The sequence below is a fragment of the Euprymna scolopes genome, chromosome 2, assembly GCF_053919585.1.
Source record: "Euprymna scolopes isolate OS-2025 chromosome 2, ASM5391958v1, whole genome shotgun sequence".
NCBI lineage: Eukaryota > Metazoa > Mollusca > Cephalopoda > Sepiida > Sepiolidae > Euprymna > Euprymna scolopes.
The window spans coordinates 125,850,235-125,863,582 of NC_136483.1; positions in this window are offsets into that span (position 1 = coordinate 125,850,235).

The following is a 13,348-nucleotide window of genomic DNA, read 5'->3' on the forward strand; positions in this document are numbered from 1 at the left end:
CAAATAAACGTTAACCATTGTTTTGTCTCTTCATTGATGTAATTTATTATCATGTTTTTTACTGTTATGAAGGATTCCATTACCCACATCATAACAGGAGGAAAAATATACTATTAATAATAATAATAATAATAATAATAGCGAAAAGGTAAATAAAATTAAGGGATGAACAATGAATATAAAATTAAAAATAACAAATAAAATAAAATTAAGGAATGAAGAATGAAGGGTAAAATAAAAAGAAAAACTGAAAAATAAATAAACTGAAATTTAGTTAAATGGAGACCGGGTTGAATAAATAGAGTGCATGCGTACAAAAGTGAGGTACGAAGGAATAATGTATATATGGATTTAGCCAGCAGTGCAGAGAGTTTGGTAGACAATACCCCAGAGGATACAGATCTCTAGGATAGGAAAATGTCTGCAGAAGTCAATATGAACAAGCAATATATGATAAACAACAGAATACATTCATGCTCATTTATAACGAGAAAAAGTTTTTTCCTGTGTGGCGTTTCGGTGAATTGTGTTATTAATCGTAGTGAGAAAAGTTTGCAAATTCACAATGAAAGCTTGTTTTATCAAGAGGTATGGGGAAAGAGACATTACCACTGTTGTAAAAAAGATGATGAAAAGATTGGGGTTTAGTTAGTTCCATGGTTGAAGTAGGTGTTTCTGTGTTTGTCTTGTATTCCTTGTTATATTATTCCGTGGGTGTTCCTTGGTTAGTGTTGATAAAATGTAATCTTTATTCGTCCTTTGCATATGGGGAGTACATATTTGATGTAGCGGAATCAGGCTGGGTTTAATAATTAGGTCGAGGCAGCTAGCTGGAAGTCTGTTCAGATGCTTTCAACTCGAATGAAGGTCAGAGTCTATTTAGTAGTAGCGACAAAATTGCTGGATGGAAGGAGGTTGACGCTAAGAATGCGTGTGGGAGTGGTTAGATGGACCTTAACGGACAGTCAGGAATTTTAGATGGAGGTATGGGGGTATGCGTGTCGTGGTGGTGGGGGGAATTTGATGAAGATGAAAGTCGGTAAAGAATTATTAGTAAATTTAAATATAAATGTTTCTGGATTGAATGGGTTTGTATTATTTATTCTAATTGCATAAGTTTACATGTGTTAATTGTATAGTGTGGAGGAGTTTAAATAAGTTCAATTTGTGGAGGGGGTGTGCAAATGGAAAGGGACGGGGGGGGGGAAGATATCTTAGGGTTTTTATTTTTGGTTTGAGGTTGGAGGCCCGGGGAAGGGAGGGTGTTCTAAGTTACTTTTCATTAAGTTTTGGCTTTAAGTTGATGGGGACAGAGTCTTGGCATAACTAGCGCTAATTGCTTATTGGAGTGCAGTTTAATAGGCGATGTTAAATGTTAGACTTTGCAAACTGAGATTTGGTCAGAAATAATTGTCTGAAATACTATGAATAAAAATAGTTGTAGCGTTAGTTCGATCTTGCAAGGGGAAGGGTGAGTTAATGTGGGTTTTTCTGTATTAATGTTATATAAGCGTTATATAATCAGAGAGTGTGCTGATATTTATATTAAAAGATAAATAATAATAAGGTAATAAAAGATGCGAAGGCAGTGGTGGGGAAAAAAAAGGAAATTGCAGGTATTAGCCGTTTTCTAGGGGCAAGGATCGGCAAGGGAGGGTGTTAAGTTTCTGTATGGTTAGCCTTAGAGGTGCTAAATATTAGTCCTTGTCTGGCGGTGTTGTTTCAGCGGCGTTATTTGTATTTCCGTATTTGAATTTTCTTTTATGTCTGCAACTGCAAATTATCTTCTAGTTTAGAGTTGAGGATGTTTAATTTATTGGGTGCCATTATAATCTCGGTCACCTCTGCATTGCAAAGCAGGCAGTATTTAGAGCCTGGGCTGTATGATTTAGATTTTCTTAATATTTTCCATTTTAATGAGAAGTTTATGTTATTTTGTTTCAAATTTCTTACTAAGTTGGATAGAGTTGTTTTTGTCTTTGGAGAACGATTGTAAGTGGTTTGAAATGCTGGCTTTTATCACGAAAGAAGATTATCCTATGTATGTGTGTATTTTTGGGTTTGTGTACAGTGTATTAAGGGTTTCTTTGTTTATTGGGGGATTAATTGAGTTTAGATGTTCCGGGTGTTGTTCGATGTGTGGCTCAGTACCGTCTATTCCTATCGGTTGCGTGATCAGTTGTTCGGTGAGTGTGTTATTATCTATTGAGTTATGTGTATTATCACTTGTATTACTTGTTCTATGAGCTTGGTGGTCAACTTATTCGCTGTCGTGCTAGATGGAAGTTCAGTTACTGTGCATGAGTATATGATGTCTGGATATACACAGTCATTCTCCAGTGGACAGTTATCTGAGGCGTTACAGTTACAGTTTGGGTGAGCTAGACTTGGAGTGCCGTTAACTATTTTCTGTGCTGATTCTATTTTATTCGCGTTTATAACGGTTTGTGCTATATTAGGCATGGTTGAGAAGGATAATTTAATTGAGTTTTTATTTAGGATCGAGCTGTATTTGTGAGGATGCTTGAATGCATTTTCTACTATTTTAAAGAATTCTTTTGAGTTTTGACGTTATTATTATATGGGGGTTGAACCAAATATTGTTCTTTCTTCTAATTCGTTTTTTTGGGAGTTTTGCTCTTTTTCTATGTGCTTTTTATTTTTTTGATTATTTAGCATATGCTCATTATGATTCGACCTTGGCTTATTTTTTTTTTGCTTAGATTTACGTTTAGTCATGTTGTGACTATGTTAAACTATGCTTAAGGTGTTGGGGTGTTTCTTCATATCATACTTAATTGTGTCTTTATATCCTGAGTTTGCTAGTCCATTGTTATCAAAATTGTCATTTTCATTGAATATGCTATAATTTGCAGAGAGGTTGGATTCTCTGGGACACTGATGTAGGGATTGCTTTAATGACGGATCTAGGATGATTGGAGAATCTGTGGACATAGTGTAGCAACAAATTTGGTTTATGGTACAGGCAGTATGATCCTTCCTTTAGGTTTAATGTTACGTCTAAGAAGTTTGAGGTATTTTTTCCTTTTTCTATATACTAGGGTTATAGCTGCTAAAGAATTCTTTTAGTCTAATTATGGTACTATTGTATATCCTGGGCCTTGCTCCAGTTACTAATAGGGCGTCATCCCTATACAGGCCTCCTTGCAAATCGCTATTATTGAATCTGTGCTTAAGTTCATTTAATAGGAAGATTCCAACCAATTCTGTCACCTGAGAAGAGTCTGATAGCTGTCACTATATCGAAGTGATCTGGTGTGTTTTTTCTGGTCCAGAGTTTATTATCAAATTATATTAAGGTCTTTCTTGCTAGTAATATTAGTCTAATTTCTAATTCGGAGAGGTCTGAGCTAGGATGAGTGAAGTGAATAGTATCAGTAAGTAAAGAATTGCGTTTTAGAAAGGTTTTATTAACTGTAAAATACCCGTACGCTCTTGAAAGGATCGAGCGGGAAAATGAAACAGAGGGCGCTTTTATTATGAATGTCAATCCCAAGGGGGATAACTCTTAACAACAAATTAAATCATAACATTTTCCCCGTCCTAAAGTATTCAAGTAAGGGGTAATTAATTATAGACAAATTTTTTTTTTTTTTTTTTTTTTTTTTTACAATCACATAAGAATCATTTTATTTACAAATAACATATGAACCCAAACTGCAGTTTTTTTCAGTATTTAGTCACAAAATCCTTATATTTACTAGGGAATTGTCGAACTCGGGACGACCTCCGCACAGATTGGCAGGAATGCTGATTTTCAGTATTATTTTTTAGTGAAATCTGATTTTCTTCAAGATCAGACGATTGATTTTTGTCTTCCTCATGACCAATGTTTTCATTAGTAGAAGGTTCAAATAAAGTCTCTGAAGTAGTAGGATTATTATTAGAGTTTTCTTCATTTGATGAGTTTGGAGCTAAGTCTCGAACGTTGACAGTGGTTTCAGTACCAGAAGGTAGTTGAACATAAGCGTAGTGGGGGTTGACATCTATTAGGGTGGCAGGCGTTACAGGAGGGTCATGTTTACTTGTTTTAATGTGGTTTCTAATATATATTGGGCCTGGTTTAACCCAAGAAGGAATTGAAATTCCGGAAGCAGATTTACGACTATATTTAAAAAGTCTATCATGGGGAGTCATATTAGTGGCAGTACAAAGTAATGATCTAATTGAATGAAGTGCGTCCGGTAGTATGTCTTCCCAATAAGGTAGTTTCATTTGATTAGAATGTAATGTTGTTTGAATGGCCTTCCATAAGGTACCGTTGAGTTTTGCAATCTGTCCATTACCTTCAGGATGATACCTACTTGTTTTAGAAGTAGCAATTCCTTTTTTGTGTAAAAAATCCTTTATTTCTCTTGCTAAGAAATCAGAAGCACGGTCAGTATGTATCATGTCAGGCAAACCAAAAATTGAAAAGAGTTTGTTTAGACAGTGGATAATGGTTTTGCTTGTCATATCTCTGCAAGGAAAAGCGAAAGGAAAACGGGAATACTCATCAATTAGAGTAAGTAGATATTTGTTGCCATGCATAGAAGTAGGTAGAGGGCCTTTAAAATCAAGATTTAATCGTTGAAAAGGTAATATGGCTTGAATGAGAGTCCCTCCATTGGTATTGGCGAATTTGGGTTTCAGTAATTGACAGGATGAGCAAGAGTCAGTAATATTCTTAATTTGATCCAAAGTAAAAGGGAGGTTCCTCGTTCTTATAAAATGGCTTAATCTTGAAACACCAGGATGACATAATTGTTTATGTAAATCACGAAGATCTTGTAGATTGTAAGTAAGAGCAGAGATGCGAGAGAATGTGTCAGCAGCAATATTTTCAGGTCCAGGTCGATAAACTATAGTCAAATTGTATTGGGATAATTCTATACGCCAACGACATATTTTGTCATTCTTAATTTTAGATTTTCTTTTATTGTCGAATATGAAGCTGATGCTCTTCTGATCTGTGATTACTTTAAAGTGCCTGCCGAGTAGAAAATGTCGCCACTTACGGAGAGCTTCTACAATAGCGGCTGCCTCTTTTTCTACTGCATGGTGCTTAATTTCGTTAGTATTGAGAGTTCTTGAAAAAAATGCAATAGGACGACCTTCTTGATTTAGTGTTGCAGCAATGCAATAGTTACTAGCGTCCGTTTCTACTTCAAATTCTTTACTTGGATCTACCGTTATTAAAGTGGCGTCTTTTAGATCATTTTTCAATGTTTGAAAAGATTTTAATACAGATGGAGGTAGTGGAAATTCTTTGTTTTGATTTAGTAATAAAATTTTATCAGAAATTTTTTTAATGAATTTGCAGTAATAGGAAAATATTCCAACTATTCTTTTTTGAGATTTAAGATTCAGCGGAGGTGGCATTTCGAGTAATGGTTTTAGTCTTTGATAATCGGGAGCTATTTGATTATTTTCTATGGTGTAGCCGAGTAGAGTAATAGAACTAGAAGAAATTATGCTTTTATTTTCATTTAAAGTGATGTTATATTGTTTAGCAATTTTGTAGAATTTTTGAAGATTGTAATCGTGTTCTTCTTGATTTTTCCCACATATAGTTACGTTATCAACATACACAAAGGTATCGGTTAGATTTTCTTTTTCTATAATATAGTCTATGCTCCTCTGGAAAGCACTTACTCCATTGGTGACGCCAAAAGGAAGACGAGTAAATTGAAAAAGTTTGCCACTTACTTCAAACGCAGTGAATTTACGATCAGCATGATTTATAGGTATTTGGTGATAAGCAGATTTTAGGTCGAGAGTAGAGAAGATGTTATATTGAGCGATGTCGTCTACCATCTTATTGATATTAGGCATTGGGTAAGCGTCTAGTTCCGTGAATCTATTGATGGTATCGCTGTAGTCGACTACCATTCTTTTCTTATGATTCTCATTCGAAGTTACAAGAACCTGTGCTCGCCACGGAGATATCGAAGGTTCAATTATGCCTTCTTTCAACATTCTAGCAGTCTCTTCTTTTATGAATTTGTTGGCGGCAAAAGTGTAACGTCGGGATTTTGTCGCAATAGGAGTAGTATGAGGAGAAAGATTAGAAAAGAGAGGAGGGGGTGGAACGTTTATGGTAGGAAAAAAATTATTCGTGTTTATAGCTCCAATTATAAGTTTGTCTCTAGGACCGTCGAATTTAAGTGTTACTTTTTTATATTTTTTTAAAATATCTTTTCCGATTATTAAATCAATGAAAAGGTTTTCAATGATTTCAATTGTTATTCCAGAATGGGTTTTATCTTTCAGTATTAAATCCACGACAGCTTCGCCAGTTATTTTAGCATGTTGATCGGAAGCAGCCAGAGCTATAGTTTTGTTTTTAGGTATTGTGAAGAGTTTAAGTTTTTTAGCAGTATTTTCATTAATGAATGTTTTTACACTGCCGGAGTCCACCATAGCGTTCACGAAGTGCCCGTTAATTTGGCATTGAGTGAATGTGACATCTTTGGAGTTAGTTCCTAGTCAGGATAGAGAAGGTGAGGGGTAGTCAGAGTCGTCATAAAGAACAGCAGTATGAGTGTTAGAAATAGAAGATTTACACACTTTAGCCCAATGACCATTTTTTTTGCATTTTTTACATTCGGCGTTTCGTGCAGGACATAAATATCGAGGATGACGTGATTTTCCACAGAAAAAACAAACCCCTTTTGGATGCATATTTTCTTTAGTCACAGCTATACGATCGTAGCCCGAAAGATTATTTGTAGCTGCTACAGTAAAGTTATTTGCGTAGCTTATCGAATGCTTTTCTGCTTGTTCAAGAGATCTGGCCGTGGCATATGTGTCTTGTAAAGTCAGGATGGGTTTTTCTAACAGTCGTTGTCAGATGGACGAAGAAGAAATTCCGCCGATGAAAGCTTCCTGAATGTATTGATTTTTGTTTTCTTCAGCAGAAACCGCTTCGAAGTTACATGTTTTGGCAAGCATTTCCAATTGTAGTATGAAGGCATCTATATTTTGTGTTGTTTGTTGCTTCGTCGTCATCAATCGATATCTATTATAAACAATATTTTCAGGTTTTAAATAAGCGGCGTCCAATGTTCTTAATGCACTATCGTTGTCGGTTTTATCGCTTATTAAATCGAAAACAGAGGCTGAAATACAATTGATCAAGGCAAAGAAATTATCTGAAGTGTTTTCGATTAATCCGTTATTATGTGAGCGGATATAATTCTGGAGGGTTAATTTCCAATGCCTATAGGATTTTTCGGAATTAGGGCATGTAGGTTCCACCTACGTAAGATTCGATCCATTATTTTTTTTTTTTTTTTTTTTTTTTTTTTACAGTTAATAAAATTGAAGTAAGTAAAGAATTGCCTTTTAGAAAGGTTTTATTAACTGTAAAATACACGTACGCTCTTGAAAGGATCGAGCGGGAAAATGAAAACAGAGGGCGCTTTTATTATGAATGTCAATCCCAAGGGGGATAACTCTTAACAACAAATTAAATCATAACAATGAGTGCCTTGTTTAATAGGATAGGAACGATTGATTGGTAACTGTTGTCAATATCAAATGTTATGATTTGTTGCTACACTTGATTTGTCTTTTAGGCTTAAGAACCAATTTATAACATTGTTTGATGATTGCCAGAGGGAAAAAGTTATTTTCTTTTTTATATTTGGTATTATTCTGTCTAGTAAGTTTTGTACTTATATTTCCTAGATCTGATTTTGAAGGGCAAATAAGCTGGTTGCTTATGAAGTTTGGCTTATAAATAACCACACAGAAATACTCACCGCAGCTACTCCAAGATTCTCTTTAAAGGACCATAAGTTCATGCTAGTAAGAAGATTCTTATCTTGGTCATTGATAGTTTGTACTGAGTTTTGCGGTACTTCTTTATATGATTTTTTAGTTCTTTGTATATCAAGCCTTCATATGCTTGGTAGTTCAATTTGTAATAGTTTTTAGTTTTATCCGCAGGTACAAAGAGTTCTGTCTTATTTTTAATCTTATGTGTGAAGCCATTTATTTTATTGACTATTGGGTTGGGGTGCTTGTTGGGTTTCTTAAATTTTATTTTTTTGATTAGGTTGATTAACCGTTTTAAAATTCATCTAAGTGCTCATTAGCTTTAGGGAAGTGCGCTGATTTTAATCCGTAATATTTGGCTGCCATTTTCTCCTGTTCCCTCTGTCGGGATTTACTATTTAGTGGCAAAGGGGGATTTGCTAAGTTACTGTGGGTGGGGTGGGGGTTACTTGAGGGTGAATAAGTGGGCTTGTTTTAAACTCATGTTGAGGTCATGGTGGTATGCTTTCCATTTAACATTAATCATGAATTTATTGATAGCTGCTATTAATTTAGAGATGTAGGATTTTTGGGATGGGGTTGGGATATTTTTAGATGAGAGGGGGATGTATTCCTTATTAAACATATCTGGATAGGTCAAGTAAAGCTCTACCAGGAGAGAGCCTATTATAGCTTAGTAAGTTAGAAGAAGAGAGTGAGTTCAATTTTTTTTTTTTTTTTTTACACAGTGATCACCACTTATCAAGGCCCGGAAGCCACTCAGGGATAAGGGTTATTGCAAGTACATTACGTTAGTGTGGAGATTTGATGAAGTGTTTACTTAAGGGGGCGGTTCATTAGGAATTTGTTAATGTTGGACTTGAAGACATCCAAGTTGTAGTCAGGTGGGAAGCAGGCAGACGGAACAGAGCTCCACAGGTGTGCAGTTCTAAGAAAGAAGCTTTGTTCATGGAATCCACGTTTTGATTTAGGCACAGATAAAGAGTGGGGGAAATTTTTCACAGTGAATTCAGCTAGACGGGTGTTTTTCGTGAAAGATTGGCGAGGGGGGACCAGAGATTGGAGCTCAGACGAGCACCTGCCATGGAAATAACAATAAAACAAGGATAGGCTTGCAACGTCTCTTCTGTGGGGGAGAGGTTGCAGGGTAGAGAAAAGGGCATCCCCCACTAAGCCACGAAGTCTATTTTGTACTCTGTCAAGGCAGGATAGGCTGTTTTTAGCAGTTCCTGCCCAGATATGGCAACAGTATTCGATCCTTGGATGTACTTGGCTTTTATATAGATAGAGAATTGCATCAGTAGTGAGATATCTTCTGGAGCGGTAGAAGGATCCCACCATCTTTCCAGCGACCTTGGCAACAGACTTGATGTACGTGTTCCATTTAAGATCAGGAGTAAAGGTCAAACCCAGAAGCTTGTCAAAACACGGGGCCTCACCCAGACAAGAGCCATCCATCACAATTGATGCCAGATGGGGATCAGAGCGTTGATGATGTAAGGATAGGAGTTTGGTTTTTGATGCATTAAAGGTAACCAGCCACGTCTTCCCCCACTGAACCACGCGTTCGAGATCAGAGGAGAGAGAATCAGAGAGAACGTTGTCATTTACAGCCTTTGATGTGTTGCCGTAGATGGTCGTGTCATCAGCATAGATGTCAACGAATGATTTAAATATGTGTTTAGGGAGGTCATTGATGTTGATCAGGAAGAGAGTTGGGCCCAGGATTGACCCCTGAGGGACTCCAGCATTTATATTGCAGGCCTCCGATTTTTGTCCATCTACCACTACTCTTATGAGCCTATCGGAGAGAAATGATTTAATGATTGAGAAAACATTTCCAGTTATACTGTAGCTGGAAATCTTGTGAAGTAGACCCTTATGCCATACCTTGTCGAAGACCTTTGATATGTCAAGAGCAATTGCCCTAGAAAGGAAGCCTTTGTCAAGAGATTCACTAATCCTGTGGGATATAACCGTCAGCACATCTGCGGTAGATCTTGCAGAGCGGAAACCATATTGTGTGTCACTAAGAAGGTTATTCCTGCTGAGGTGGTTGACTATTTCTCTATTTAATATGGATTCCAGCAACTTACTCATAATACACAGGAGACTTATTGGTCTGTACTGAGAGGGAGATGACTTATCACCTGAATTCTTAAATACAGGGCAAACTGATGAGGTTTTCCAGGGAGTCGGAAAGCACTTCTCCTTAAGGCAGCGCTTAAATAGTTTCGTAAGTATGGGAGCGAGTTCTGGTTGAAGCTTTTTTAACACTATAATTGGGATGCCATCAGGGCCAGTTGCTTTACTGGAATCTAGGTTCTTGATTAGCTTGGCGACCTCATGCACGGATATTTGTATGTTACCTAGCTTGTTCTGTGTCCATTGATAATGGTTGGGATAGAACGCACACTTCTGTTCAGGATCCTATTTGTTATTTGCCAAAACTGGTGGGAACCAAGCCGCTGATCAGCTACCTTGGATTTAACAGACTGGGAAGATAGCTCTCTTGCATTTTTTATTACTCTTTTACAGTGGTTGCTGGCAGTCCTGAAAGCAGCTTTAGTCTCAGTGCATCTATTACGTTGGTAGCTATGGAAAAAGTGATTTCTGTGCGCGATAGCAGCAGCACATTCTGGGGAGAACCATGGCTGGCTGTTAGGTTTTTGTTGGAATTTTTTAGATGGTATGAATTGGTCTATGCCTACAATTAACCATTCGGTCAGATCTGATACTATAGAGGACACTTCCTTTTTAAACATGGAGTGCAGAGGTAAATCAGATATGAATGTACGGAAGCTATCCCAGTCAGCCATAGAGTATCGGTATACAGTACGGTGGAGGGGTACGTCTGGGGACTTATTACATTTTGTTTTTATCTTAATTGATACGACGGAGTGGTCGGAGGATCCTAGAGGAGAATGAATGGAACATGAACATAGCTCAGGGGAAGTTGAGAGAAAAAGGTCTAGGAGGCTTGCATATTAACCAGGTGTATTGGGCACACGGGTGGGTTCACGAACAATCTGAGTGAGGTCATAAGCAATGGCAAAATCATGACAAAACCTCCCCTCATCGTCTGTCTTATTTGAATGGGTCAGCCATTCCACGTTATGGACGTTGAAGTCACCACAGATATGGATGTTAGCCGAGGGATGTGCAGACAGTATGTGGTCTATTTTCTCAGATATGCTCTTAAAGATAGTAACTCCGCTGTTGTGGGGCCGATAGGGGCAAATATAAATGCAGTGGTGTTAGTAAGTGCAACTCTGAAGCACATATAGAGTAAATTAGGATCTTCTCTAGAGATATCCCTGCCACACGGGAAGCCATCCTTAATGTAGGCACATATTCCATGCCCATGGCGATCTTGAGGGTCAGATTTAGCTGTTAAGTTAGAGTATCCGTTAATTATGAACTCATCTAGGGAAGTGGTCGGCCCTATTCCAGTTTCACTTAGAAATAATATGTTCAGTTTCGTCTTCTGTAATTGGGTTTCAACCTCTGGAAGGTTGGAACGTAGACCCCTGATGTTGGAGAAGGAGACCTGGTAGTAGGGGTCTACGTTGGAAGATGGGGTTCTAGGTTTAATCGAGTTTTTATTCTGGAGATATTTCATGTTGAGGTTTTCGGATTTGTGGAATAGGTCGGCATACTTGGTTAGGCAGTACAGAGAGGGAAAGTAAGAGAGAAAAAGACAGGAAAATTTTTTTTTGTTTTTGTTTTTTTGTAGCACACGAAAAGGTAAAGCCGTAACATATATATATATATATATATATATATATATATATATATATATATATATATATATTCTATAAAAGGAGACTTATCGGGATAATATAAATCGAATTTTAAAATAAAGGAGGAGCGTATATAATAGGGTGTAATGGAAAAAGGTGTATAGGGTTCTATCATAGTCTTAAATGTATGTAGTATATGTTTTAAGGCTTGCGGGGAGGTATAGTGTGGATGGGTGGTAATTCTATTTTGTCATTATGTAAGATGCCTATTATCTATGTAGGGGCATTTATATATTTATATATATATATTTTAAATAATTACACAACATTTCAAATTTAAATCAATGTATTCAAATGACCGTTTGGAAAAGAAATGTAAAATAAAGTGGTGCATGTTACCATGATATTTTATTTTGAAAAAGTATTTTCAAGTTAAATTCAAGTTTTATGATATCTTTTTGTTTATTATATTGTTAGATGAAAGTACAGAATAGTTACAATACCACCGCCAGCCCAGTAACATTTAAGTACCAATAAGATGATTTTTAATATCGTATTCAGCTAAATCCATAACAAGCGACACTTGATTGAATGGTTTATCTTATTGCCACTACACCGTAATCATGTGATTAAAATTTTAGCAGATGAAAAACTGGGAGTCAAAAAAGTCCCGAGTTCCATTATTTGATAAATACAGAACATTTCATTAAAATTGGTTAATTTTTAAGTAAAGGGAGGGGTCAAAATGTTTATATATTTTGAGCACGTGCATTTCGCACAGTAAAGTGACTTGTCACATTGGGGAGGAATCTTTAGCAAACATTTTAAATAACAAGAAAGTTTTTTTTTTAAATGTGCTTCATTTTTTTGTGTCGTTACATAGTTTTTAATGGTTTTTAATTTCTCTAAAAAATTAAGTTTTCACGAGCGGTTTACAAAAACATATTTTATGTTTTTTTTTTTTTGTTTTTTGGTGAAGGTATTCAATTATAGAACTTGTATAGTTTTTTGCAGGTGCTTCTGCGGTTTAATTGACTGTTTTTCCGTAATGCACGAACATTAACCAAACAGAAGAACTGTTTAATATTTCATAAAAATTCTGTTTACATTGGTGGGTGCTTTTGTAAACCGCCCATGAAAACTTACTCACAGTATTATTTTTTACTATTAAATGAGGTAAAAACTATTTTTTTTTTATTTTATGAAAAATATTTCTAATAATTAGAAATGTCCACCATGTATTCATGCTCCTTGTGAAATGTCAAGTGACTACGTGCGTGTGCACCGTTAGAACCGCTATCCGTGCGGAGTTTAACAAAGGCAGTGAAATAGCGCAAAATAATCCCAGAGTCAAGGGAGTGTCAAGAGTGGCAAGGAAGTCACTCAGCGGCTGCCGCCACAACACTCCTTACCCCTCCACGTCCCCTCAATGCAAACAGACTTTGTGTGAAATATTAAACGGTTCTTCTATTCGGTTAATGTCAGCGCGTTACTTACGGAAACACCTGTTAAAAAATTTACAAGTTATATAATTGAATATCCCCCCCCCCAAAAAAAAACCCCCTAAAAACATAAAATATGTTTTTGTAAACCACTCATGAAAACTTAATCTTTTAGATAAGTTTAAAAGCATTAAAAACTACGTAACAACACAAAAAAATGAACCACATTTTTAAAAAAACTTTCTTATTTCAAATGCTCGCTAAAGATTCCTCCGCAATGTGACAAGTCACTTTACTACACGAACGCATCATATAAGAAAAGCCTTAACGAAAGCGGTGAAATACTGAAATGGTGCAAAATAATCCCAGGGTCCAGGGGTT